General features: G+C 50.9%; 1 pseudogene; it reads right to left on the reverse strand.

The window, feature by feature from the left end:
- LOC115121460 (E3 ubiquitin-protein ligase znrf3-like) overlaps positions 1-22,821 on the reverse strand; it is a 261,610-nt pseudogene extending 238,789 nt beyond the window's left edge.
- Positions 22,822-25,933: the final 3,112 nt, after the last annotated feature.

Consider the following 25,933-nt stretch of genomic DNA (forward strand, 5'->3'; position numbering starts at 1 on the left):
CCCTAGAATTTCTAAGCAAACAGCTGGAGGCAGGGCTTTCTCCTATAAAGCTCCATTTTTATGGAACAGTCTGCCTACCCATGTGAGACGCAGACTCGGTCTCGACCTTTAAGTCTTTACTGAAGACTCATCTCTTCAGTGGGTCATATGATTGAGTGTAGTCTGGCCCAGGAGTGGGAAGGTGAACGGAAAGGCTCTGGAGCAACGAACCGCCCTTGCTGTCTCTGCCCGGCCGGTTCCCCTCTTTCCACTGGGATTCTCTGCCTCTAACCCTATTACAGGGGCTGAGTCACTGGCTTACTGGGGCTCTCTCATGCCGTCCCTGGAAGGGGTGCGTCACCTGAGTGGGTTGATTCACTGATGTGGTCATCCTGTCTGGGTTGGCGCCCCCCCTTGGGTTGTGCCATGGCGGAGATCTTTGTGGGCTATACTCAGCCTTGTCTCAGGATGGTAAGTTGGTGGTTGAAGTTATCCCTCTAGTGGTGTGGGGGCTGTGCTTTGGCAAAGTGGGTGGGGTTATATCCTTCCTGTTTGGCCCTGTCCGGGGGTGTTCTCGGATGGGGCCACAGTGTCTCCTGACCCCTCCTGTCTCAGCCTCCAGTATTTATGCTGCAGTAGTTTATGTGTCGGGGGGCTAGGGTCAGTTTATTATATCTGGAGTACTTCTCCTGTCCTATTCGGTGTCCTGTGTGAATCTAAGTGTGCGTTCTATAATTCTCTCCTTCTCTCTTTCTTTCTCTCTCTCGGAGGACCTGAGCCCTAGGACCATGCCCCAGGACTACCGGACATGATTGGACTGGGGACTCCTTGCTGTCCCCAGTCCACCTGGCCGTGCTGCTGCTCCAGTTTCAACTGACCTGCCTTATTATTATTCGACCATGCTGGTCATTTATGAACATTTGAACATCTTGGCCATGTTCTGTTATAATCTCCACCCAGCACAGCCAGAAGAGGACTGGCTACCCCACATATGCTCTCTCTAATTCTCTCTTTCTTTCTCTCTCTCGGAGGACCTGAGCCCTAGGACCGTGCCCCAGGACTACCTGACATGATGACTCCTTGCGGTCCTCAGTCCACCTGACCGTGTGCTGCTGCTCCAGTTTCAACTGTTCTGCCTTGCTGGTCATTTATGAACATTTGAACATCTTGGCCATGTTCTGTTATAATCTCCACCCGGCACAGCCAGAAGAGGACTGGCCACCCCACATAGCCTGGTTCCTCTCTAGGTTTCTTCCTAGGTTTTGGCCTTTCTATGGAGTTTTTCCTAGCCACCGTGCTTCTACACCTGCATTGCTTGCTGTTTGGGGTTTTAGGCTGGGTTTCTGTACAGCACTTTGAGATATCAGCTGATGTACGAAGGGCTATATAAATACATTTGATTTGATAAATTTGATTTGTATAGACATGAAGGTCAGACTAAGTTACTGTATAGACATGAAGGTCAGACTAAGTTACTGTATAAACATGAAGGTCAGACTAAGCTACTGTAGACATGAAGGTCAGACTAAGTTACTGTATAGACATGATGGTCAGACTAAGTTACTGTATAGACATGATGGTCAGACTAAGTTACTGTATAGACATGAAGGTCAGACTAAGTTACTGTAGACATGAAGGTCAGACTAAGTTACTGTAGACATGAAGTTACTGTATAGACATGAAGGTCAGACTAAGCTACTGTATAGACATCATGAAGGTCAGACTAAGCTACTGTATAGACATGAAGGTCCGACTAAGTTACAGTATAGACATGAAGGTCAGACTAAGCTACTGTATAGACATGAAGGTCAGACTAAGCTACTGTATAGACATCATGAAGGTCAGACTAAGCTACTGTATAGACATGAAGGTCCGACTAAGTTACAGTATAGACATGAAGGTTAGACTAAGCTACTGTATAGACATGAAGGTCAGACTAAGTTACTGTATAGACATGATGGTCAGACTAAGCTACTGTATAGACATGAAGGTCAGACTAAGCTACTGTATAGACATCAAGGTCAGACTAAGCTACTGTATAGACATCATAAAGGTCAGACTAAGCTACTGTATAGACATCATGAAGGTCAGACTAAGCTACTGTATAGACATGAACGTCAGACTAAGCTACTGTATAGACATCATGAAGGTCAGGCTAAGCTACTGTATAGACATGAAGTTACAGTATAGACATGAAGGTCAGGCTAAGCTACTGTAGACATGAAGGTCAGACTAAGCTACTGTATAGACATCATGAAGGTCAGACTAAGCTACTGTATAGACATCATGAAGGTCAGGCTAAGCTACTGTATGGACATCATGAAGGTCAGACTAAGCTACTGTATAGACATCATGAAGGTCAGACTAAGCTACTGTATAGACGTGAAGGTCAGACTAAGCTACTGTATAGACATCATAAAGGTCAGACTAAGCTACTGTATAGACATGAACGTCAGACTAAGCTACTGTATAGACATCATGAAGGTCAGACTAAGCTACTGTATAGACATCATGAAGGTCAGACTAAGTTACAGTATAGACATGAACGTCAGACTAAGCTACTGTATAGACATCATGAAGGTCAGACTAAGCTACTGTATAGACATCATGAAGGTCAGACTAAGCTACTCTATAGGACAGGGGTATTCAACTCTGAGGTCCGGAGCCTGCTGGTTTTCTGTTCTACCTGATAATGAATTAGTACCACCTGGTGTCCCAGGTCTAAATCAGTCCCTAATTAGAGGAAAACAATGAACAAAACAAGTGTCTCTGGCTTCGAGGTTCAGAGTTGAGTTTGAAGGGTATAGGTTATTCATATTCAAAGAAATGACTCACTTAATGTGGAAACATCAACAACAGTGGTTGATATTTGATGCAGTATAATGTAATGAGTGAGACGCAGAGCCCAAGATGCTCAGCTGTCTGCCCGTCTGTCTTTCCTGTACTTTTATTTCACAGGAAGTTTGAGTCTTTCCAAGGAGGAAGTGAAACGAAAGCCACATATTCTCTTTGGTTCTTGTTTGAAGACACTATGAGTTCCATCTGGGACCGACAGGCGCTGACGCTAACACTGCCACGTCCCAGCCTGCCTCGGTCCCTGTCCCAGCCTGCCTCGGTCCCTGTCTCAGTCTCTGACTGACTGTCTCTGCCTCGGTCTCTCTCCCTCTGCCTCAGGATCTGCCTCTCCCAGTCCCGGTCTCATGCCTCTGTCCCTCCCTCCAACTCTGCCTCTCCCAGTCCCGGTCTCATGCCTCTGTCCCTGCCTCCAACTCTCCCTGTCCCTGTCCCCGTCTCAGCCTCTGTCCCTGCCTCCAACTCTCCCTGTCCCTGTCCCGGTCTCATGCCTCTGTCCCTCCCTCCAACTCTGCCTCTCCCTGTCCCGGTCTCATGCCTCTGTCCCTGCCTCCAACTCTGCCTCTCCCTGTCCCGGTCTCATGCCTCTGTCCCTGCCTCCAACTCTCCCTGTCCCAGTCTCAGCCTCTGTCCCTGCCTCCAACTCTGCCTCTCCCTGTCCCGGTCTCATGCCTCTGTCCCTGCCTCCAACTCTCCCTGTCCCCGTCTCAGCCTCAGTCCCTGCCTCCAACTCTCCCTGTCCCTGTCCCCGTCTCAGCCGCTGTCCCTGCCTCCAACTCTGCCTCTCCCTGTCCCGGTCTCATGCCTCTGTCCCTGCCTCCAACTCTCCCTGTCCCTGTCCCCGTCTCAGCCTCTGTCCCTGCCTCCAACTCTGCCTCTCCCAGTCCCGGTCTCATGCCTCTGTCCCTGCCTCCAACTCTCCCTGTCCCTGTCCCCGTCTCAGCCTCTGTCCCTGCCTCCAACTCTCCCTGTCCCTGTCCCGGTCTCATGCCTCTGTCCCTCCCTCCAACTCTGCCTCTCCCTGTCCCGGTCTCAGCCTCTGTCCCTGCCTCCAACTCTGCCTCTCCCTGTCCCTGTCCCTGTCTCAGCCTCTGTCCCTGCCTCCAACTCTGCCTCTCCCTGTCCCGGTCTCATGCCTCTGTCCCTCCCTCCAACTCTGCCTCTCCCTGTCCCTGTCCCTGTCCCCGTCTCAGCCGCTGTCCCTGCCTCCAACTCTGCATCTCCCTGTCCCGGTCTCATGCCTCTGTCCCTGCCTCCAACTCTCCCTGTCCCTGTCCCCGTCTCAGCCTCTGTCCCTGCCTCCAACTCTGCCTCTCCCAGTCCCGGTCTCATGCCTCTGTCCCTGCCTCCAACTCTCCCTGTCCCTGTCCCCGTCTCAGCCTCTGTCCCTCCCTCCAACTCTGCCTCTCCCTGTCCCCGTCTCAGTCTCTGTCCCTCCCTCCAACTCTGCCTCTCCCTGTCCCCGTCTCATGCCTCTGTCCCTGCCTCCAACTCTCCCTGTCCCAGTCTCAGCCTCTGTCCCTCCCTCCAACTCTGCCTCTCCCTGTCCCCGTCTCAGTCTCTGTCCCTCCCTCCAACTCTGCCTCTCCCTGTCCCAGTCCCTGTCTCAGCCTCTGTCCCTGCCTCCAACTCTGCCTCTCCCTGTCCCGGTCTCATGCCTCTGTCCCTCCCTCCAACTCTGCCTCTCCCTGTCCCTGTCCCGGTCTCATGCCTCTGTCCCTCCCTCCAACTCTGCCTCTCCCTGTCCCGGTCTCAGCCTCTGTCCCTGCCTCCAACTCTGCCTCTCCCTGTCCCTGTCCCTGTCTCAGCCTCTGTCCCTGCCTCCAACTCTGCCTCTCCCTGTCCCGGTCTCATGCCTCTGTCCCTCCCTCCAACTCTGCCTCTCCCTGTCCCTGTCCCCGTCTCAGTCTCTGTCCCTGCCTCCAACTCTGCCTCTCCCTGACCCAGTCCCTGTCTCAGCCTCTGTCCCTGCCTCCAACTCTGCCTCTCCCTGTCCCGGTCTCATGCCTCTGTCCCTCCCTCCAACTCTGCCTCTCCCTGTCCCTGTCCCCGTCTCAGTCTCTGTCCCTGCCTCCAACTCTGCCGCTCCCTGTCCCAGTCCCCGTCTCAGCCTCTGTCCCTCCCTCCAACTCTGCCTCTCCCTGTCCCTGTCCCCGTCTCAGTCTCTGTCCCTGCCTCCAACTCTGCCGCTCCCTGTCCCAGTCCCCGTCTCAGCCTCTGTCCCTCCCTCCAACTCTGCCTCTCCCTGTCCCCTCGTCTCAGCCTCTGTCCTCCCTCCAACTCTGCCGCTCCCTCTCCCAGTCCCCGTCTCAGCCTCTGTCCCTCCCTCCAACTCTGCCGCTCCCTGTCCCAGTCCCCGTCTCAGCCTCTGTCCCTCCCTCCAACTCTGCCGCTCCCTGTCCCAGTCCCCGTCTCAGCCTCTGTCCCTCCCTCCAACTCTGCCTCTCCCTGTCCCCGTCTCAGCCTCTGTCCCTGCCTCCAACTCTGCCTCTCCCTGTCCCAGTCTCAGCCTCTGTCCCTGCCTCCAACTCTCCCTGTCCCTGTCCCAGTCTCAGCCTCTGTCCCTGCCTCCAACTCTCCCTGTCCCAGTCCCCGTCTCAGCCTCTGTCCCTCCCTCCAACTCTGCCTCTCCCTGTCCCCGTCTCAGCCTCTGTCCCTCCCTCCAACTCTCCCTGTCCCTGTCCCCGTCTCAGCCTCTGTCCCTGCCTCCAACTCTGCCGCTCCCTGTCCCTGTCCCCGTCTCAGCCTCTGTCCCTGCCTCCAACTCTGCCTCTCCCTGTCCCCGTCTCAGCCTCTGTCCCTCCCTCCAACTCTGCCTCTCCTGTCCCAGTCCCCGTCTCAGCCTCTGTCCCTGCCTCAGCCTCCCTGTCCCTGTCCCCGTCTCAGCCTCTGTCCCTCCCTCCAACTCTGCCTCTCCCTGTCCCTGTCCCCGTCTCAGCCTCTGTCCCTCCCTTCAACTCTGCCTCTCCTGTCCCCGTCTCAGCCTCTGTCCCTCCCTCCAGCTCTGCCTCCCCTGTCCCTGTCCCCCCTCAGCCTCTGTCCTCCTCCAACTCTGCCTCTCCCTGTCCCCGTCTCAGCCTCTGTCCTCCCTCCAACTCTCCCTGTCCCTGTCCCCGTCCAGCCTCTGTCCCTCCTCCAACTCTGCCGCTCCCCCTGTCCCCGTCAGCCTCTGTCCCTGCCTCCAACTCTGCCTCTCTCCCTGTCCCCGTCTCAGCCTCTGTCCCTCCCTCCAACTCTGCCTCTCCCTGTCCCAGTCCCCCGTCTCAGCCTCTGTCCCTGCCTCCAACTCTCCTGTCCCTGTCCCCGTCTCAGCCTCTGTCCCTCCTCCAACTCTGCCTCCTGTCCCTGTCCCCGTCTCAGCCTCTGTCCCTCCCTTCAACTCTGCCTCCCTGTCCCCGTCTCAGCCTCTGTCCTCCCTCCAACTCTGCCTCTCCCTGTCCCTGTCCCCGTCTCAGCCTCTGTCCCTGCCTCCAACTCTGCCTCCTGTCCCTGTCCCCGTCTCAGCCTCTGTCCCTGCCTCCAACTCTGCCTCTCCTGTCTCTGTCCCCGTCTCAGCCTCAGCCTCTCCCTGTCCCCGTCTCAGCCTCTGTCCTGCCTCCAACTCTGCCTCTCCCTGTCCCTGTCCCCGTCTCAGCCTCTGTCCCTCCCTCCAACTCTGCCTCTCCCTGTCCCAGTCCCCGTCTCAGCCTCTGTCCTTGCCTCCAACTCTGCCTCTCCCTGTCCCAGTCCCTGTCTCAGCCTCTGTCCCTGCCTCCAACTCTGCCTCTCCCTGTCCCCGTCTCAGCCTCTGTCCCTCCCTCCAACTCTGCCTCTCCCTGTCCCTGTCCCCGTCTCAGCCTCTGTCCCTCCCTCCAACTCTGCCTCTCCCTGTCCCAGTCCCCGTCTCAGCCTCTGTCCCTGCCTCCAACTCTGCCTCTCCCTGTCCCAGTCCCCGTCTCAGCCTCTGTCCCTGCCTCCAACTCTGCCTCTCCCTGTCCCAGTCCCTGTCTCAGCCTCTGTCCCTGCCTCCAACTCTCCCTGTCCCAGTCCCCGTCTCAGCCTCTGTCCCTCCCTCCAACTCTGCCTCTCCCTGTCCCCGTCTCAGTCTCTGTCCCTGCCTCCAACTCTGCCTCTCCCTGTCCCTGTCTCAGCCTCTGTCCCTGCCTCCAACTCTGCCTCTCCCTGTCCCAGTCCCCGTCTCAGCCTCTGTCCCTGCCTCCAACTCTCCCTGTCCCTGTCCCAGTCTCAGCCTCTGTCCCTGCCTCCAACTCTGCCTCTCCCTGTCCCGGTCTCATGCCTCTGTCCCTCCCTCCAACGCTCCCTGTACCTGTCCCCGTCTCAGCCTCTGTCCCTGCCTCCAACTCTGCCTCTCCCTGTCCCAGTCTCATGCCTCTGTCCCTCCCTCCAACTCTGCCTCTCCCTGTCCCTGTCCCGGTCTCTGTCCCTGCCTCCAACTCTGCCTCTCCCTGTCCCTGTCTCAGCCTCTGTCCCTGCCTCCAACTCTGCCTCTCCCTGTCCCGGTCTCATGCCTCTGTCCCTCCCTCCAACTCTGCCTCTCCCTGTCCCTGTCCCCGTCTCAGTCTCTGTCCCTGCCTCCAACTCTGCCTCTTCCTGTCCCAGTCCCTGTCTCAGCCTCTGTCCCTGCCTCCAACTCTGCCTCTCCCTGTCCCGGTCTCATGCCTCTGTCCCTCCCTCCAACTCTGCCTCTCCCTGTCCCTGTCCCCGTCTCAGTCTCTGTCCCTGCCTCCAACTCTGCCGCTCCCTGTCCCAGTCCCCGTCTCAGCCTCTGTCCCTCCCGCCAACTCTGCCTCTCCCTGTCCCTGTCCCCGTCTCAGTCTCTGTCCCTGCCTCCAACTCTGCCGCTCCCTGTCCCAGTCCCCGTCTCAGCCTCTGTCCCTCCCTCCAACTCTGCCTCTCCCTGTCCCCGTCTCAGCCTCTGTCCCTCCCTCCAACTCTGCCGCTCCCTCTCCCAGTCCCCGTCTCAGCCTCTGTCCCTCCCTCCAACTCTGCCGCTCCCTGTCCCAGTCCCCGTCTCAGCCTCTGTCCCTCCCTCCAACTCTGCCTCTCCCTGTCCCCGTCTCAGTCTCTGTCCCTCCCTCCAACTCTGCCGCTCCCTGTCCCAGTCCCCGTCTCAGCCTCTGTCCCTCCCTCCAACTCTGCCGCTCCCTGTCCCAGTCCCCGTCTCAGCCTCTGTCCCTCCCTCCAACTCTGCCTCTCCCTGTCCCCGTCTCAGCCTCTGTCCCTGCCTCCAACTCTGCCTCTCCCTGTCCCAGTCTCAGCCTCTGTCCCTGCCTCCAACTCTCCCTGTCCCTGTCCCAGTCTCAGCCTCTGTCCCTGCCTCCAACTCTCCCTGTCCCAGTCCCCGTCTCAGCCTCTGTCCCTCCCTCCAACTCTGCCGCTCCCTGTCCCCGTCTCAGCCTCTGTCCCTGCCTCCAACTCTGCCTCTCCCTGTCCCCGTCTCAGCCTCTGTCCCTCCCTCCAACTCTGCCTCTCCCTGTCCCAGTCCCCGTCTCAGCCTCTGTCCCTGCCTCCAACTCTGCCTCTCCCTGTCCCCGTCTCAGCCTCTGTCCCTCCCTCCAACTCTGCCTCTCCCTGTCCCTGTCCCTGTCTCAGCCCCTGTCCCTGCCTCCAACTCTGCCTCTCCCTGTCCCCGTCTCAGCCTCTGTCCCTGCCTCCAACTCTGCCTCTCCCTGTCCCTGTCCCCGTCTCAGCCTCTGTCCCTCCCTCCAACTCTGCCTCTCCCTGTCCCTGTCCCCGTCTCAGCCTCTGTCCCTGCCTCCAACTCTGCCTCTCCCTGTCCCTGTCCCCGTCTCAGCCTCTGTCCCTCCCTCCAACTCTGCCTCTCCCTGTCCCAGTCCCCGTCTCAGCCTCTGTCCCTGCCTCCAACTCTGCCTCTCCCTGTCCCAGTCCCTGTCTCAGCATCTGTCCCTGCCTCCAACTCTGCCTCTCCCTGTCCCAGTCCCCGTCTCAGCCTCTGTCCCTGCCTCCAACTCTGCCTCTCCCTCTCCCTGTCCCCGTCTCAGCCTCTGTCCCTGCCTCCAACTCTGCCTCTCCCTGTCCCCGTCTCAGCCTCTGTCCCTCCCTCCAACTCTGCCTCTCCCTGTCCCAGTCCCCGTCTCAGCCTCTGTCCCTGCCTCCAACTCTGCCTCTCCCTGTCCCAGTCCCTGTCTCAGCCTCTGTCCCTGCCTCCAACTCTCCCTGTCCCAGTCCCCGTCTCAGCCTCTGTCCCTCCCTCCAACTCTGCCTCTCCCTGTCCCCGTCTCAGTCTCTGTCCCTGCCTCCAACTCTGCCTCTCCTGTCCCTGTCCCTGTCTCAGCCTCTGTCCCTGCCTCCAACTCTGCCTCTCCTGTCCCAGTCCCCGTCTCAGCCTCTGTCCCTGCCTCCAACTCTCCCTGTCCCTGTCCCCTGTCTCAGCCTCTGTCCCTGCCTCCAACTCTGCCTCTCCCAGTCCCGGTCTCATGCCTCTGTCCCTCCCTCCAACTCCCCTGTCCCTGTCCCCGTCTCAGCCTCTGTCCCTGCCTCCAACTCTGCCTCCCTGTCCCTGTCCCTCAGCCTCAGTCCCTGCCTCCAACTCTCCCTGTCCCTGTCCCTGCCTCCAACTCTGCCTCTCCCTGTCCCGGTCTCATGCCTCTGTCCCCTCCAACTCTCCCTGTCCCTGTCCCCGTCTCATGCCTCTGTCCCTGCCTCCAACTCTGCCTCTCCCTGTCCCTGTCCCCGTCTCAGCCTCTGTCCCTGCCTCCAACTCTCCCTGTCCCTGTCCCGGTCTCATGCCTCTGTCCCTCCCTCCAACTCTCCCTCCCTGTCCCGGTCTCAGCCTCTGTCCCTGCCTCCAACTCTGCCTCTCCCTGTCCCAGTCCCTGTCTCAGCCTCTGTCCCTGCCTCCAACTCTCCCTGTCCCTGTCCCCGTCTCATGCCTCTGTCCCTGCCTCCAACTCTGCCTCTCCCTGTCCCAGTCCCTGTCTCAGCCTCTGTCCCTGCCTCCAACTCTGCCTCTCCCTGTCCCGGTCTCATGCCTCTGTCCCTCCCTCCAACTCTGCCTCTCCCTGTCCCTGTCCCAGTCTCAGTCTCTGTCCCTGCCTCCAACTCTGCCTCTCCCTGTCCCAGTCCCCGTCTCAGCCTCTGTCCCTCCCTCCAACTCTGCCGCTCCCTGTCCCTGTCCCCGTCTCAGTCTCTGTCCCTGCCTCCAACTCTGCCTCTCCCTGTCCCTGTCCCCGTCTCAGCCTCTGTCCCTGCCTCCAACACTGCCGCTCCCTGTCCCAGTCCCCGTCTCAGCCTCTGTCCCTCCCTCCAACTCTGCCTCTCCCTGTCCCCGTCTCAGCCTCTGTCCCTGCCTCCAACTCTGCCTCTCCCTGTCCCCGTCTCAGCCTCTGTCCCTGCCTCCAACTCTGCCTCTCCCTGTCCCAGTCCCCGTCTCAGCCTCTGTCCCTGCCTCCAACTCTGCCTCTCCCTGTCCCAGTCCCTGTCTCAGCCTCTGTCCCTGCCTCCAACTCTCCCTGTCCCAGTCCCCGTCTCAGCCTCTGTCCCTCCCTCCAACTCTGCCTCTCCCTGTCCCCGTCTCAGTCTCTGTCCCTGCCTCCAACTCTGCCTCTCCCTGTCCCTGTCCCTGTCTCAGCCTCTGTCCCTGCCTCCAACTCTGCCTCTCCCTGTCCCAGTCCCCGTCTCAGCCTCTGTCCCTGCCTCCAACTCTCCCTGTCCCTGTCCCCGTCTCAGCCTCTGTCCCTGCCTCCAACTCTGCCTCTCCCAGTCCCGGTCTCATGCCTCTGTCCCTCCCTCCAACTCTCCCTGTCCCTGTCCCGTCTCAGCCTCTGTCCCTGCCTCCAACTCTGCCTCTCCCTGTCCCTGTCTCAGCCTCAGTCCCTGCCTCCAACTCTCCCTGTCCCTGTCCCTGCCTCCAACTCTGCCTCTCCCTGTCCCGGTCTCATGCCTCTGTCCCTGCCTCCAACTCTCCCTGTCCCTGTCCCCGTCTCATGCCTCTGTCCCTGCCTCCAACTCTGCCTCTCCCTGTCCCTGTCCCCGTCTCAGCCTCTGTCCCTGCCTCCAACTCTCCCTGTCCCTGTCCCGGTCTCATGCCTCTGTCCCTCCCTCCAACTCTGCCTCTCCCTGTCCCGGTCTCAGCCTCTGTCCCTGCCTCCAACTCTGCCTCTCCCTGTCCCAGTCCCTGTCTCAGCCTCTGTCCCTGCCTCCAACTCTCCCTGTCCCTGTCCCCGTCTCATGCCTCTGTCCCTGCCTCCAACTCTGCCTCTCCCTGTCCCAGTCCCTGTCTCAGCCTCTGTCCCTGCCTCCAACTCTGCCTCTCCCTGTCCCGGTCTCATGCCTCTGTCCCTCCCTCCAACTCTGCCTCTCCCTGTCCCACTCAGTCTCTGTCCCTGCCTCCAACTCTGCCTCTCCCTGTCCCAGTCCCCATCTCAGCCTCTGTCCCTCCCTCCAACTCTGCCGCTCCCTGTCCCTGTCCCCGTCTCAGTCTCTGTCCCTGCCTCCAACTCTGCCTCTCCCTGTCCCTGTCCCCGTCTCAGCCTCTGTCCCTGCCTCCAACTCTGCCGCTCCCTGTCCCAGTCCCCGTCTCAGCCTCTGTCCCTCCCTCCAACTCTGCCTCTCCCTGTCCCCGTCTCAGCCTCTGTCCCTGCCTCCAACTCTGCCTCTCCCTGTCCCCGTCTCAGCCTCTGTCCCTGCCTCCAACTCTGCCTCTCCCTGTCCCAGTCTCAGCCTCTGTCCCTCCCTTCCTCGAGCTCCTCTCTCTCACATGCTGCTGACAGCACAGCCCCGCTGCAGGGAAATCAGACCATGTGATGAGATGAGATGCAGGCAGCTTCCCTCGCTGGGCTAAAAGAACAGTTAACTTGGCCTGGGGAGAGACAATCTGGAGATGATAGGTGATATATATGGTGAGCAGATGCCTTCATTTCAACTTCATCAGGCCCAAGAAAACCAATGGTGACACTGGTAACAGCAGCTATTATGCAGTTATAATGCATTGTAAGACTTGTTATAAAGCAAATGACCTCCTTTATAATATGTTATTATCGTCTCATAATGAATCATGTTAGTCATGCCACTGCACGGACTGTTACTATGCTAATGTTAAATCTTAAAAACAGCAGTCTCACTATGGTGACACTTGGGTGGTGGTCTAGTAACCCTTTGTGCATCCCATTATAAAATGTCATCCCAAACCAGGAAGAAGAATCAGTAGCTCCTCCTCCCGTGCAGATCAGGTCTTAGACCCAAATAGAACAATATTCCCTACATAGTGCACTACTTTAGACCAGAGTCCTATGGTGGTGATACCATCCAACTGGGTAAATATCGGTTGGCATGGTGATAGTGAACCGGAGCTCACCGTCTGTTGCCCGAATCGTTCCACCTGGGCAAATCAGGCAGGGGTTGGTAGTGGTGGGGGTGGGGGTTGGTAGTGGTAGTGGTGGGGGTTGGTAGTGGTAGTGGTGGAGGTTGGTAGAGGTAGTGGTGGGGGTGGGGGTTGGTAGTGGTAGTGGTGGGGGTTGGTAGTGGTAGTGGTGGAGGTTGGTAGTGGTAGTGGTGGAGGTTGGTAGAGGTAGTGGTGGGGGTGGGGTTGGTAGTGGTGGGGTGGGGGTTGGTAGTGGTAGTGGTGGGGGTTGGTAGTGGTAGTGTGGGGGTTGGTAGTGGTAGTGGTGGAGGTTGGTAGAGGTAGTGGTGGGGGTGGGGGTTGGTAGTGGTGGGGGTGGGGGTTGGTAGTGGTAGTGGTGGGGGTTGGTAGTGGTAGTGGTGGGGGTGGGGGTTGGTAGTGGTAGTGGTAGTGGTGGAGGTTGGTAGTGGTAGTGGTGGAGGTTGGTAGAGGTAGTGGTGGGGTTGGTAGTGGTAGTGGTGGGGCTGGTAGTGGTAGTGGCGGGGCTGGTAGTGGTAGTGGTGGGGTTGGTAGTGGTAGTGGTGGGGGTTGGTAGAGGTAGTGGTGGGGGTTGGTAGAGGTAGTGGTGGGGGTTGGTAGTGGTAGTGGTGGGGGCTGGTAGTGGTAGTGGTGGGGCTGGTAGTGGTAGTGGTGGGGGCTGGTAGTGGTAGTGGGGGGTTGGTAGTGGTAGTGGTGGGGGTTGGTAGTGGTAGTGGTGGGGGTTGGTAGTGGTAGTGGTGGGGGTTGGTAGTGGTAGCGGTGGGGGTTGGTAGTGGTAGCGGTGGGGGTTGGTAGTGGTGGGGGTTGGTAGTGGTAGTGGTGTGTGTTGGTAGTGGTAGAGGTGGGGGTTGGTAGTGGTAGAGGTGGGGGTTGGTAGTGGTAGAGGTGGGGGTTGGTAGTGGTAGTGGTGGGGGTTGGTAGTGGTACTGGTAGTGGTGGGGGTTGGTAGTGGTAGTGGTGGGGGTTGGTAGTGGTAGTGGTGGGGGCTGTGGGGGCGGTCATGCCATCGTGGCACCGTGTCACAGTGTTTGCCATTGTCAACACCGCCGATGAAACGGAGCTGATGAAATAGCACACTGCCGCTCGTTTACACCAGGGTTCGGAGTTATACACCATCACATTCCCATTCAGACAACGCCTCTTGTAGCAGGGTTCGATGTGATATGCTGCCACATTCATACCCCCACACCGTATTCAATGACAAGGAAGACAAACATCACAAACTAGTCAAAACTGCAAACCCAAAACATGAAGCAACAATGCCTTATAGCAATGTAGCGCTACATTCTATAACAATGACTCTGGCTACAGTAAACCCACTGTTTCACAACACTTCACACCAGCTGAAGTTGAGGAGGCAATGAGGATTTATTTATTTATATACAGTGGGGAGTAGAGAACAAGTATTTGATACACTGCCGATTTTGCAGGTTTTCCTACTTACAAAGCATGTAGAGGTCTGTCATTTTTATCATAGGTACACTTCAACTGTGAGAGATGGAATGTAAAACAAAAATCCAGAAAATCACATTGTATGATTTTTAAGTAATTAATTTGCATTTTATTGCATGACATAAGTATTTGATACATCAGAAAAGCAGAACTTAATATTTGGTACAGAAACCTTTGTTTGCAATTACAGAGATCATACGTTTCCTATAGTTCTTGACCAGGTTTGCACACACTGCAGGAGGGATTTTGGCCCACTCTTCCATACAGTCCTTCAGGCTTCGGGGCTGTCGCTGGGCAATACGGACTTTCAGCTCCCTCCAAAGATGTTCTATTGGGTTCAGGTCTGGAGACTGGCTAGGCCACTCCAGGACCTTGAGATGCTTCTTACGGAGGCATTCCTTAGTTGCCCTGGCTGTGTGTTTCGGGTCGTTGTCATGCTGGAAGACCCAGCCACTACCCATCTTCAATGGTCTTACTGAGGGAAGGAGGTTGTTGGCCAAGATCTCGCGATACATGGCCCCCTCCATCCTCCCCTCAATACGATGCAGTCGTCCTGTCCCCTTTGCAGAAAAGCATCCCCAAAGAATGATGTTTCCACCTCCATGCTTCACTGTTGGGATGGTGTTCTTGGGGTTGTACTCATCCTTCTTCTTCCTCCAAACACGGCGAGTGGAGTTTAGACCAAAAAGCTCTATTTTTGTCTCATCAGACCACATGACTTTCTCCCATTCCTCGCTGGATCATCCAGATGGTCATTGGCAAACTTCAGATGGGCCTGGACTGCGCTGGCTTGAGCAGGGGGCCCTTTTGTGCGCTGCAGGATTTTAATCCATGACGGCATAGTGTGTTACTAATGGTTTTCTTTGAGACTGTGGTCCCAGCTCTCTTCAGGTCATTGACCAGGTCCTGCCGTGTAGTTCTGGGCTGATCCCTCACCTTCCTCATGATCATTGATGCCCCACGAGCTTAGACCTTGCATGGAGCCCCAGACCGAGGGTGATTGACCATCATCTTGAACTTCTTCCGTTTTCAAATAATTGCGCCAACAGTTGTTGCCTTTTCACCAAGCTGCTTGCCTATTGTCCTGTAGTCCATCCCAGCCTTGTGCAGGTCTATAATTTTATCCCTGATGTCCTTACACAGCTCCATGGTCTTGGCCATTGTGGAGAGGTTGGAGTCTGTTTGATTGAGTGTGTGGACAGGTGTATTTTATACAGGTAACGAGTGGAGAACAGGATGTCTTCTGAAAGAAAAACAGTTGTGTATCTATGATAAAAAATTACAGACCTCTACATGCTTTGTAAGTAGGAAAACCTGCAAAATCGGCAGTGTATCAAATACTTGTTCTCCCCATTGTATATTTATATATATTCAGAGTGTCCTAAATACTACATTCTATGTTGTTTATTTCTATGTTCTAAAGTCAGGCAGCAGCATTCTATGTTCTAAAGTCAGGCAGCAGCATTCTATGTTCTAAAGTCAGGCAGCAGCATTCTATGTTCTAAAGTCAGGCAGCAGCATTCTATGTTCTAAAGTCGGGGAGCAGCATTCTATGTTCTAAAGTCAGGCAGCAGCATTCTATGTTCTAAAGTCAGGCAGCAGCATTCTATGTTCTAAAGTCAGGCAGCAGCATTCTATGTTCTAAAGTCAGGCAGCAGCATTCTATGTTCTAAAGTCAGGCAGCAGCATTCTATGTTCTAAAGTCAGGCAGCAGCATTCTATGTTCTAAAGTCAGGCAGCAGCATTCTATGTTCTAAAGTCAGGCAGCAGCATTCTATGTTCTAAAGTCGGGGAGCAGCATTCTATGTTCTAAAGTCAGGCAGCAGCATTCTATGTTCTAAAGTCAGGCAGCAGCATTCTATGTTCTAAAGTCAGGCAGCAGCATTCTATGTTCTAAAGTCGGGGAGCAGCATTCTATGTTCTAAAGTCAGGCAGCAGCATTCTATGTTCTAAAGTCGGGGAGCTTCCCCGCTTGCAGAGAGAGAATATCCCATGCAGTTTGACTCGCTGACAGAGGGTGATTTAAAGAGACATTGTTTAACTCCCTATTATGTAGTCAAATTGTAGGCAATCAGGGGACTAGGAACTGGGCTGTCTGTTGGGGAGGAAGGGGCTGAAAGTTCTGGCGTCCCGTCCACATCGAGTCATCTCACTTCCCTATTAGCAGAGCAATAAGCAAACTGACTTCATTTATTATTTTTGGCCCCTGCCGGCACATGCTGTTTTTCTGCACTATTCTGGCAGAGCTGAGGGGAGCATGGGAGTTGGTGGCGGTTGGGGTTGTGGTTACTGTACCTCTTGAGGTCTGGAGACTACTGTACATATTCAAACTGCCTATTCACACCGCTGGAGCTGACTGACTGGCCTACCTGCCTGCCTGCCCTGGCCGACTCAGCACGCCAAACCTCTGGAAAATCACCACTCAGCTCAGGCACATACGCTGGACGGGCCAAGTCAAGGCCTCCATTCACACTAACTGGGAGAAAGCTGAAGGTCAAGGCCTCCATTCACACTAACTGGGAGAAAGCTGAAAAGCAAGGCCTCCATTCACACTAACTGGGAGAAAGCTGAAGGTCAAGGCCTCCATTCACACTAACTGGGAGAAAGCTGAAGGTGAAGGCCTCCATTCACACTGACTGGGAGAAAGCTGAAGGTCAAGGCCTCCATTCACACTAACTGGGAGAAAGCTGAAGGTCAAGGCCTCCATTCACACTAACTGGGAGAAAGCTGAAGGGCAAGGCCTCCATTCACACAAACTGGGAGAAAGCTGAAGGTGAAGGCCTCCATTCACACTGACTGGGAGAAAGCTGCATTAAACATTAAACCTGTGGCTACATCTGCATTGCTTGCTCTTTGTTTTTTTTGGCTGGGTTTCTGTATAAGCGCTTTGCGACATCTGCTGACGTAAAAAGGGCTTTGTAAATACATTTGATATGATCATGACAGAAACATAATTAGGCCTGGACGTACCAACATGGACGTACCAACATGGACGTACCTACATGGACGTACAACATGGACCTACTAACATGGACTTACTAACATGGACGTACCAACATGGATGTACCAACATGGACGTACCAACATGGACGTACCAACATGGACGTACCAACATGGACTTACTAACATGGACGTACCAACATGGACGTACCAACATGGACTTACCAACATGGACGTACCAACATGGACTTACCAACATGGACGTACCAACATGGACGTACCAACATGGACTTACTAACATGGACGTACCAACATGCACGTACCAACATGGACTTACTAACATGGACGTACCAACATGCACGTACCAACATGGACGTACCAACATGGACGTACCAACATGGACGTACCAACATGGACTTACCAACATGGACGTACCAACATGGACGTACCAACATGGACGTACCAACATGGACGTACCAACATGGACGTACCAACATGGACGTACCAACATGGACTTACTAACATGGACGTACCAACATGGACTTACTAACATGGACGTACCAACATGGACTTACTAACATGGACGTACCAACATGGACTTACTAACATGGACGTACCAACATGGACTTACTAACATGGACGTACCAACATGGACGTACCAACATGGACGTACCAACATGGACGTACCAACATGGACTTACTAACATGGACGTACCAACATGGACGTACCAACATGGACGTACCAACATGGACGTACCAACATGGACTTACTAACATGGATGTACCTACATGAGTAGGGTTGAATGGCAGGAACCCGTTTACCAAGATTTACCGGGATTTAGCGCACAAAACCACTCCCTTTTCCCCGGATAAATAACTGCAAGAAACCAGTAAATTATAATACATTATTTATAAACAAGATGGCGTAAAATGGAACTGTTAAATTATATGCAATGTCTAAATCTGTCTTCTCTACGGCCTCTGCATGATGACTCGTCAACGCTCAGGGTGGGGACAGACAGCCCATCTCAGTATGGAGAGCAGTTTACAATACATGTAGACCTATCATCTCATCATTGTAACTCATTTTCTTGCGACAGGTAGGTCTACATTTGCTACAACATAGTCAATTCTACAGTAATACAAAGACAAGAATGTGCGTCTAATTTACACATCAACATCTGGCTTTCAGTGGGTCACATTGTTTTTTAACTGTTAAGATTTTATATATACAGTGGGGAGAACAAGTATTTGACACACTGCCGATTTTGCAGGTTTTCCCACTTACAAAGCATGTAGAGGTCTGTAATTTATATCATAGGTACACTTCAACTGTGAGAGACGGAATCCAAAACAAAAATCCAGAAAATCACGTTGTATGATTTTTAAGTAATTAATTTGCATTTTATTGCATGACATAAGTATTTGATCACCTACCAACCAGTAAGAATTCCGGCTCTCACAGACCTGTTCGTTTTTTTTTTAAGAAGCCCTCCTGTTCTCCACTCATTACCTATATTAACTGCACCTGTTTGAACTCGTTACCTGTATAAAAGACACCTGTCCACACACTCAATCAAACAGACTCCAACCTCTCCACAATGGCCAAGACCAGAGAGCTGTGTAAGGACATCAGGGTTAAATTGTAGACCTGCACAAGGCTGGGATGGGCTACAGGACAATAGGCAAGCAGCTTGGTGAGAAGGCAACAACTGTTGGCGCAATTTTTAGAAAATGGAGGAAGTTCAAGATAACGGTCAATCATCCTCGGTCTGGGGCTCCATGCAAGATCTCACCTCGTGGGGCATCAATGACCATGAGGAAGGTGAGGGATCAGCCCAGAACTACACGGCAGGACCTGGTCAATGACCTGAAGAGAGTTGGGACCACAGTCTCAAAGAAAACCATTAGTAACACACTATGCCGTCATGGATAAAAATCCTGCAGCGCACGCAAGGTCCCCCTGCTCAAGCCAGCGCATGTCCAGGCCCGTCTGAAGTTCGCCAATGACCATCTGGATGATCCAGAGGAGGTCATGTGGTCTGATGAGACAAAAATAGAGCTTTTTGGTCTAAACTCCACTCGCCGTGTTTGGAGGAAGAAGAATGATGAGTACAACCCCAAGAACACCATCCCAACCGTGAAGCACGGAGGTGGAAACATCATTCTTTGGGGATGCTTTTCTGCGAAGGGGACAGGACGACTGCACCGTATTGAGGGGAGGATGGATGGGGCCATGTATCGCAAAATCTTGGCCAACAACCTCCTTCCCTCAGTAAGAGCATTGAAGATGGGTCGTGGTTTGGTCTTCCAGCATGACAACGATCTGAAACACACAGCCAGGGCAACTAAAGAGTGGCTCCGTAAGAAGCATCTCAAGGCATGCAATAAAATGCTAATTAATTACTTAAAAATCATACAATGTGATTTTCTGGATTTTTGTTTTCGATTCCGTCTCTCACAGTTGAAGTGTACCTATGATAAAAATTACAGACCTCTACATGCTTTGTAAGTAGGGAAACCTGCAAAGTCAGCAGTGTATCAAAGACTTGTTCTCCCCACTGTATGTATGTATGTATGTATATATATATATATATATAGAGAGAGAGAGAGATTTTTGGAATTATAGTTGCAGAGTTTTTAAACATCTCAAATATCATTGTTTTAAATCAGTGCACACACAATCACTCTCTCGCTATATCTCTCTCACCATCAACTCCATTCAAACTGCATACACAATAGATAAGGGATCAGCCTGTTCTAGATTCATGTTCTAGATTATAGTCCTGTATATAGATGTCCTAGCCTACCTCTTTCAGGTAAGAAATCCAATGCAGTATTAGCCTTATATTCAGCTAATGAATGATGGGTTAAGCATAATATGCTTCTAACTTATTGCATCTGTCTCTTGCGCAATACCCAAGCACCTGTGCTCCGCTAGCCTCTCTCCTTTAAAAAACGCTCCTTAGCTCTTGGAGTCCCAAGCAGCTAGACTAGAATAGCTTGCTGGACAATTTGTTTTTAGGATTTCTTAAACCAATAGACTATTCGAAAAGGGACGCAGGCACTTGTTTTGGTTAATGTTAAATACAGGCAGCCAACAGAACTCAATGGTAGTTTGACAGAAGAGTGAGCGTCCGACGGAGGTCGGCTACAGCAGTTATTTATTCAGACCCATAACCATTCAATCTCTGTGAAGAGAAGGACAGAGAACAGGAGTGGTATTGGACAAACTGTCCCTCTTCTTTATATAGAAGGACAGAGAACAGGAGTGGTATTGGACAAACTGCCCCTTCTTTATATAAAAGAAGAGGGACAGTTTGTCCAATACCACTCCTGTTCTCGGTCCTTCTATATAAAGAAGAGGAACAGTTTGTCCAATACCACTCCTGTTCTCTGTCCATCTATATAAAGAAGAGGGACAGTTTGTCCAATACCACTCCTGTTCTCTGTCCTTCTATATAAAGAAGAGGCAGTTTGTCCAATACCACTCCTGTTCTCTGTCCTTCTATATAAAGAAGAGGAACAGTTTGTCCAATACCACTCCTGTTCTCTGTCCATCTATATAAAGAAAAGGGACAGTTTGTCCAATACCACTCCTGTTCTCTGTCCATCTATATAAAGAAAAGGGACAGTTTGTCCAATACCACTCCTGTTCTCTGTCCTTCTATATAAATAAGAGGGACAGTTTGTCCAATACCAGTCCTATTCTCTGTCCTATATAAAGAAGGGGAAGTTTGTCCAATACCACTCCTGTTCTCTGTCCTTCTATATAAAGAAGAGGGACAGTTTGTCCAATACCAGTCCTATTCTCTGTCCTTCATATATAGAAGGACAGAGAATAGGAGTGGTCAGAACACTATGTTAGCAAAGAAAGCAAATCTAAATAGATGTGGTTTTCAATGTAAAGCTGAGGTCTGACATTTCTGTGTGGTTAGCAAGCCAAGCCAAATAACACTATGTGTATAAACAGTCAAACAGGATCCATTTCTGTGCTAAATATTCTCTGTCCTTTGATCCTAACGTTCTCCCGCATGCTACTTTCATTGCACAATATGACAACTGGTTGCCATTTTTATGAAAATACATTCGTGAATGCACACGCGGACACACACACACACACACACACACACACACACACACACACACACACACACATCATCCAATCAAGTTCTCTTCAGGAATGCCTGTACTCTCCTGTGGCGCTGTATTGTAATTTCACAGTATGTGTTAGAAAGCAGTACATGTCTTACTGACAGACGACGTTATAGATTCTGTGTGACGATCCTAACAGGACCCAGATACTGTATGGCATATATGAAGACTAATGTGCAAATGCATGTCACTCGTTACTTCATTAAACATGCAGGTTAGCACAAAAATAGTCACAATTGAGTCTTTTCTACCTAATCATGGTCATATGTACTGTAGCAGTGCTAATCCCCAACTAGGATTCACTACACTATGAAATACTCCTACGGGTTTTAATCAATGTTAAAATATTATAAGTTACAGTCTATCATGTTTTCTTTAATATAATGAACATTCGCTATATTCCACACAAAAAAAGGGTGTCAGGGATTCAGTCACTACATTATTTACCCAAGGCACACTTCACTTCAGCGGGCATTTAGGTCCATTTTCACAACTCTCCCCACTAAAATACTGTCCTTTTCAAACTTCATACAGTCACTGCATGTTCGCCAGTTAACAAATTCAACTTTTATTTACAAGATGACTGCTTCAGAGACGGCTTCAGTTCCCTCCTCCCGGTATAGCTTTCAAAATCAGCACAGAGAGTAATAGGCCACATTGTCGCGTTTTTATGTAGGCTACAGCAGGGTTGGAGGGGTCCGTGGCGTGGGCTAAACATCAACAAGGCGTCAGGCTTGGACAGCTATCAAAGGCTTTAGTACACTTGCCCGGTGGTGCTTACGGGAAATGATTACGCACATGGTTAGTGAAGTAACTGTGGACTGTAAAACGACCGTACCAAAACGAAGTAACTAAGTTGGTACTGGGTACACAAAAATTGCATATACTTGTCATTCCAAAACGCACAACATTCTACAAGTTAATGGCCTGGGATAGTGTGTTGCCTTTTTATTTTGTTACAAAATATCTGCACACAATCACTAGCCTAGTCATGCTTCAAAGACGTTTTCTGTGTTGAAGATTGATACAGAGTTACTTCAAAGCGAGGCGAGACAGTAGGTATGCAGAGTTGTTTAAGTTCCATTGGTTGAATTGACGAAAATAATAAGTAAATTAGGAAAACAAACAATTTCCCACCAACTAATTGAGCCCGAAATAATCTATGCCACTGAATCAAATCACGTACCGTTATTGGACATAACGTTCCTTGATTAGTTATAGACAATATTTGATGGAGCTGTGACCAACTAACCATCATCTCTATTAATTGTAACTCTGATCAGGTCATGAACAACTTGAATGATTTTCCTGTGTAATAACTATGTTTAAAAACTCTATCTGAGGGAGAGAGATAATCCTTATTGAATGTAAATGCCATGTGAACTTCTATCCAGGAAAGTGCATGTTTCATTGTGAATGAGTTACATAAGATAGAAGCCATGTTGTAACCACATATGCTAGTACCATTCTCTCTTTCTCACTAACACACACACACACACTAGGCTACAACTCAAAAAGTTTTAGAGTAGAGCAAGAAAGCATGCCGAGCTGTGGCAACATATTGGACATGTCATGCGCAGTTGCGCACAACTGAACTGAGTTTTACATACTTGTACAATCTCGCCCTCCGCGCTGATAGTGGCTCCTGCCTTTGAGAATCGTCCTTGCAACCCCGTCGTGTATGTAGTATAATCTCCATTTGGACTGGACTCAAACAGCACTACTTCCACAAAAGCCGTATCCTTGGCGAAAACCGTTCCAATAGAAGTGGTAACCACGATGATCATCAAGACTACAGAATCGGCTACACACTCTAACCTCCTGCTTGGTAAAATCATCATCTTGCCGGTTGGATATCCACCGATCGGAACATCATTTCCAAGGGTGACTAGGTGATGGTGCTGAAATTGAATCTGAAGCGAGATCGATGCGTCAAAAGAGCGTGTTTATTTCACTATTGCAGCCTTGTCAATTACATCGCTCGCTTCTTAACGTTCCCTCTCTTTCTCCCTCCCTCTTTCTATTTCTCACTCACCCCCTCTGTCTCCAGCGCTACAAAGCGGATCTCCCTTTGATCTCCAAACACGTGATTTTTTGTTGATTTTTTTCATCCCAAAAGGGTTATCCCCACCCACCAATCTTCCTGACCCGCTACTTTCCACTCCCCGCTCTGAAGTGCCAGCACTTTGTTAAGGACGCACGGCGCATTCACTTGTGCTTCAGGCGCTTATATACCTCGAATTGACGCCAAGTAGCCAATCATTCTATCAAAAATGATACATTTCAGCAGACATAGACATAGCTTTAGGTATGGACGTGAGACGTAATAGCCAACGTGGTTAAACTATTATTTAACGCTGTTAGGCTGTGTCTTGTTGAAGGGGCGATTCGTGCTTGACTATCTTTCTAAACTCCTTGGTCCGGCCAAACGCTACGCCACAGTTTAGGAAAGATTCGCTCAGGATCGAAGTTCTTGAAGATAGGAACGACCTTAAAAGAACCATTACACTTGTCAAACCGCTCCATTATTTAAGCCGGCTATTTTTTTCTACTTCCATTCAGTTATGTTTACCTGTTGGTTGGAACTGTGTCTATTTGTGTCACCCGGCATTACATTAATGATCCATCTGCCCGTATTGGGAGAGATTAAGAAGTTACAAAGTAGTCTGTAGTTTCCGGTGGGTTTTTGTTGTGACGAATGGAAACATATTTAAGAAATAAAAAGCACAGTTTAGGCTTACACTTTGTACACGTTTTATGAATAATCCTTTACACATTATTATACTTGTCTAAATGTTTTGATATATATATATATATATATTTTAAGTATAAATGCTAAGGATTGTCATGCTAAATGTGGATACATGTTGACAAATAAAGAAATACACTGAGTGTACAAAACATTAGGAACAGGGATGCTGGTCCATGTTGACTCCAATGCTTCCCACAGTTGTGTCAAGTTGGCTGGATGTTCTTTAGGTGGTGGACCATTCGTGATACACACAGGAAACTGTTCAGTGTGAAAAACCCAGCACTTCATCTTTTGACTTGCCCATTTACCCTCTGAATGGCCCACATACACAATCCATGTCTGAATTGTCTCAGGGCTTAAAAATCCTTCTTTAACCCGTCTCCTCATCTGCATTTACCAAGTGACATCAATAAGGGTTTCACCTGGATTCACCTGGTCAGTCTATGTCATGGAAAGAGCAGGTGTTCCTAATGTTTTGTACACTCAGTGTATGTCGTTTGTTTTGCAACGATTCACAAATAGTTTATTAATGATCATTTCATGAAAAGTATTATAAAGTGTTAGGTATTTCACAAACTGGTGTGTTTCAATTTGCTTGAGGAGTAAACTGTAAAAAAAAAGAAGAAGTTTATTTTGTCTTTATTAATATAATGTGCATTACAAGTTGACAAATCCCCAAGTTGTCAGTGTTTGGTCGAGCTGCTATACTCTCATCTCCAAAGGGTTCTTAACCTTATTTATAAGAGTGACACAGGTGTTCAAAGAATCTTAACAGCCATTGCAACTGAATTAGATGATTCTGTGTGTGTGTGTGTGTGTGTGTGTGTGTGTGTGTGTGTGTGTGTGTGTGTGTGTTATTTGCAACAGAAATACATAATCATTGGTTCGGTGCAGGAGAGATGTATTCACAATATTAAGAATGTATAAGGTTCGAGTTTTGCATAACATTTTGTACACACTATGGACAATTGACATGAGAAAAATATTGAAAACCATAACACATATATAAGAAAGGGAGAGGGAGAGGGCGATACCTAGTCAGTTATACAACAGAAAGGAAAGGGGGATACCTAGTCAGTTGTACAACAGAAAGGAAAGGGGGATACCTAGTCAGTTGTACAACAGAAAGGAAAGGGGGATACCTAGTCAGTTGTACAACAGAAAGGAAAGGGGGATACCTAGTCAGTTGTACAACAGAAAGGAAAGGGCGATACCTAGTCAGTTGTACAACAGAAAGGGGAATACCTAGTCAGTTGTACAACAGAAAGGAAAGGGGGATACCTAGTCAGACGTACAACAGAAAGGGGGATACCTAGTCAGTTGTACAACAGAAAGGGGAATACCTAGTCAGTTGTACAACAGAAAGGAAAGGGGGATACCTAGTCAGACGTACAACAGAAAGGGGGATACCTAGTCAGTTGTACAACAGAAAGGGGAATACCTAGCCAGTTGTACAACAGAAAGGAAAGGGGGATACCTAGTCAGTTATACAACAGAAAGGGGGGATACCTAGTCAGTTGTACAACAGAAAGGAAAGTGGGGTACCTAGTCAGTTGTACAACAGAAAGGAAAGGGGGATACCTAGTCAGTTGTACAACAGAAAGGGAGATACTTAGTCAGTTGTACAACAGAAAGGGAGATACCTAGTCAGTTGTACAACAGAAAGGGAGATACCTAGTCAATTGTACAACAGAAAGGGAGATACCTAGTCAGTTGTACAACAGAAAGGGGGATACCTAGTCAGTTGTACAACAGAAAGGAAAGGGTGATACCTAGTCAGACGTACAACAGAAAGGAAAGGGTGATACCTAGTCAGACGTACAACAGAAAGGAAAGGGAGATACCTAGTCAATTGTACAACAGAAAGGGAGATACCTAGTCAGTTGTTCAACAGAAAGGGAGATACCTAGTCAATTGTACAACAGAAAGGGAGATACCTAGTCAGTTGTACAACAGAAAGGGGGATACCTAGTCAGTTGTTCAACAGAAAGGGAGATACCTAGTCAGTTGTTCAACAGAAAGGGAGATACCTAGTCAGTTGTACAACAGAAAGGGGGATACCTAGTCAGTTGTACAACAGAAAGGAAAGGGGGATACCTAGTCAGTTGTACAACAGAAAGGAAAGGGGGATACCTAGTCAGACGTACAACAGAAAGGGGGATAGATACCTAGTCAGACGTACAACAGAAAGGAAAGGGTGATACCTAGTCAGACGTACAACAGAAAGGAAAGGGAGATACCTAGTCAATTGTACAACAGAAAGGGAGATACCTAGTCAGTTGTACAACAGAAAGGGGGATACCTAGTCAGTTATACAACAGAAAGGGGGATACCTAGTCAGTTGTACAACAGAAAGGGGGATACCTAGTCAGTTGTACAACAGAAAGGAAAGGGGGATACCTAGTCAGTTGTACAACAGAAAGGGGGATACCTAGTCAGTTGTACAACAGAAAGGAAAGGGA

This window comes from Oncorhynchus nerka, linkage group LG13 (genome assembly GCF_034236695.1).
Source record: "Oncorhynchus nerka isolate Pitt River linkage group LG13, Oner_Uvic_2.0, whole genome shotgun sequence".
Classification (NCBI taxonomy): Eukaryota; Metazoa; Chordata; class Actinopteri; order Salmoniformes; family Salmonidae; genus Oncorhynchus; species Oncorhynchus nerka.